Source organism: Triticum dicoccoides, chromosome 5A, assembly GCF_002162155.2.
Source record: "Triticum dicoccoides isolate Atlit2015 ecotype Zavitan chromosome 5A, WEW_v2.0, whole genome shotgun sequence".
NCBI lineage: Eukaryota > Viridiplantae > Streptophyta > Magnoliopsida > Poales > Poaceae > Triticum > Triticum dicoccoides.
Window position 1 is genome coordinate 622,858,234 of NC_041388.1, and position 2,426 is coordinate 622,860,659.

Genomic DNA, 2,426 nt, shown 5'->3' on the forward strand with positions numbered 1-2,426 from the left:
GATCCACTAGCGGGGGAGGAAGCGGCCGTCCAGGCCGCCGGCGCGCGGGTCCGGCTAGCACAGCCGCCACGGCCGGCACACGACCCGGAAGCGGACGTCAGTCACGTCGCTGGCGAGGGCGAGCTCAGCGATCAGGCCGGCCGACCCATCCCCGAGGTCCGCCCAATCTCGTTGGCAGGTCCGTGTGAGATCGCCAGGGGGCCGCGTCCGCTTTGCGCGGCGCCGGCATGGGATCGTGGCTCGGGAGGCCGACATCCACCGCAATGACTATTTTTGGAAAATCCAAAAACATTTTTTAAACAAGTGAAAAATTTCTGAATTCGTTATTTTTTGAATTCATGAATATTTTTTAATTCAAATCATTTTTGAATTCATGAATATAATTTGAATTGCCGGCCATATTTTGAATTTAGAAGCATTTTTTTAATTGGTGAATGTTTTTTGTATTCATAAACAATTACTTTAATTCTGAGCATTACTCAAGTTTGTGAATAGCTTCATAAAATTTATGAACATTCCTAATATTTTTAATTCAAAACCGGCTTTTGAAATTATCAATTTTATAAATTCCTGAAAATTTGTTTAACAATTTTAAAAGGTACTTAAGAAAATGAGAAAAATAGAAAGAAAAAAACAGATCAAAAAAAGCCGCTAGAGAACATATTACTTACAAGTCGCTATTCTTTTAACAAACCAGCATAGTAAGCTGTCGCAGGGTGGGGTGCGCTTTAGCCCGCAAGAGTTATGCCCAACTCCTATTTGACGCCCTCTCCGTCGGTAGTGTGTTACAAACCGGCGCACATCCTCCTCAGTCCTGGGCTCAGACCATTTACTTTTTTTTCTATTTATAAAACTCAAAAAATAGGTGCGTGAACAGCCCAACTCTTCCTATTTGGCGCCCTGAGGGCCAGTAGCAGTGTATTATAACTTTTTTAAATAGGTGCATGAAGTTTTTATAAAATCATGAACTTTTTTCAAATTCTTGAAATTTTTTTCAAATCCATGAATATCTTCTAAAAGTGCAAACTTTTTTAAAATCGGTGAACTTATTCCAAACACATAAATGTTTTTCATTTTCACAAATGTTTTTCAAATTTGTGAACCTTTTCTCAAATCAACGATGTCTTTTCAATTTCATGATCTTTCTCCCAATTTGGTGAACTTTTTCCACATCGAGAAACTTTGTTCAATTTTGCTAACTTTTTTTAAACTCATGAACTTTATTATAAAATCATGAATTTTTTGAAATCGGTGAACTTTTTTTAGATTCTTGAACTTTTTTGTTAAATCCGTGAACTTTTTGTTCAAATTGATGAACTTTTGACAAAAATCTGTGATATTTTTAAATTTCAAGAAAAAAAAATTAAACTCAGAAACTTTTCTTTAATCCATGAACATTTTTTGAACTTTGAAAACCGGCAACCAGTTTTTCCAGTTAACAAAACAACAGGAGAAGAGCAAACCGAGAAAGTACAACGAGCAAGCAAAGCGAAGGAGCGAGGTACATGGTCCGTGGCCCACTAAGAGCATCTCTAGCAGACCTCGTATAATGCCTCGAGCAGTAAGATAACCGCCAAAATACGGATTGGTGCGAAAAATGCTGCCCGACCAGACACTGTAAACGCGTCGGACCCGTAAATTTTTTTGAGGGGCGCGGTAAAATCCCATCTCCAACCCGCAAAACGCAGGTTTTCCCCTCGACCCGACGGTGCCCTGTATCCCAGAAAAGCGGTTGGTGGGAGGGACATTTTAGCCCGTGCCCGTTCCCCACATCCTTCCGCAGTCGCCCGCCATTGGTTCTGCCCGGCCGCCGCCACCGATCCCGGCCAAATCTGCGGACGGAATCATGGCGCGGGGGCGCCCTTCACCCCGTTCCACCTAGCCGCTTCACTGGCTCCCAGGATCCGCCGAGCCGAGCCGCCCCTAGTCGCCGCCCGGGGATCCACCTGTTGGGTTTCGTAGTAATTTCAAAAAATTTCCTACGCACACGCAAGATCATGTGATGCATAGCAACGAGAGGGGAGAGTGTTGTCTATGTACCCAACGCAGACCGACTGCGGAAGCGCTGACACGACGTAGAGGAAGTAGTCGTACGTCTTCACGATCCAACCGATCAAGCACCAAAACTACGGCACCTCCGAGTTCGAGCACACGTTCAGCTCGATGACGATCCCCGGACTCCGATCCAGCAAAGTGTCGGGGAAGAGTTCCGTCAGCACGACGGCGTGGTGACGATCTTGATGTACTACAGCAGCAGGGCTTCGCCTAAACTCCGCTACAGTATTATCGAGGACTATGGTGGCTGGGGGCACTGCACACGGCTAAGGAATAGATCACGTGGATCAACTTGTGTGTTCTAGGGTGCCTCTACCTCAGTATATAAAGGACCAAAGGGGGGAGGCTGGCCGGCCACAAGGGGTGCGCCA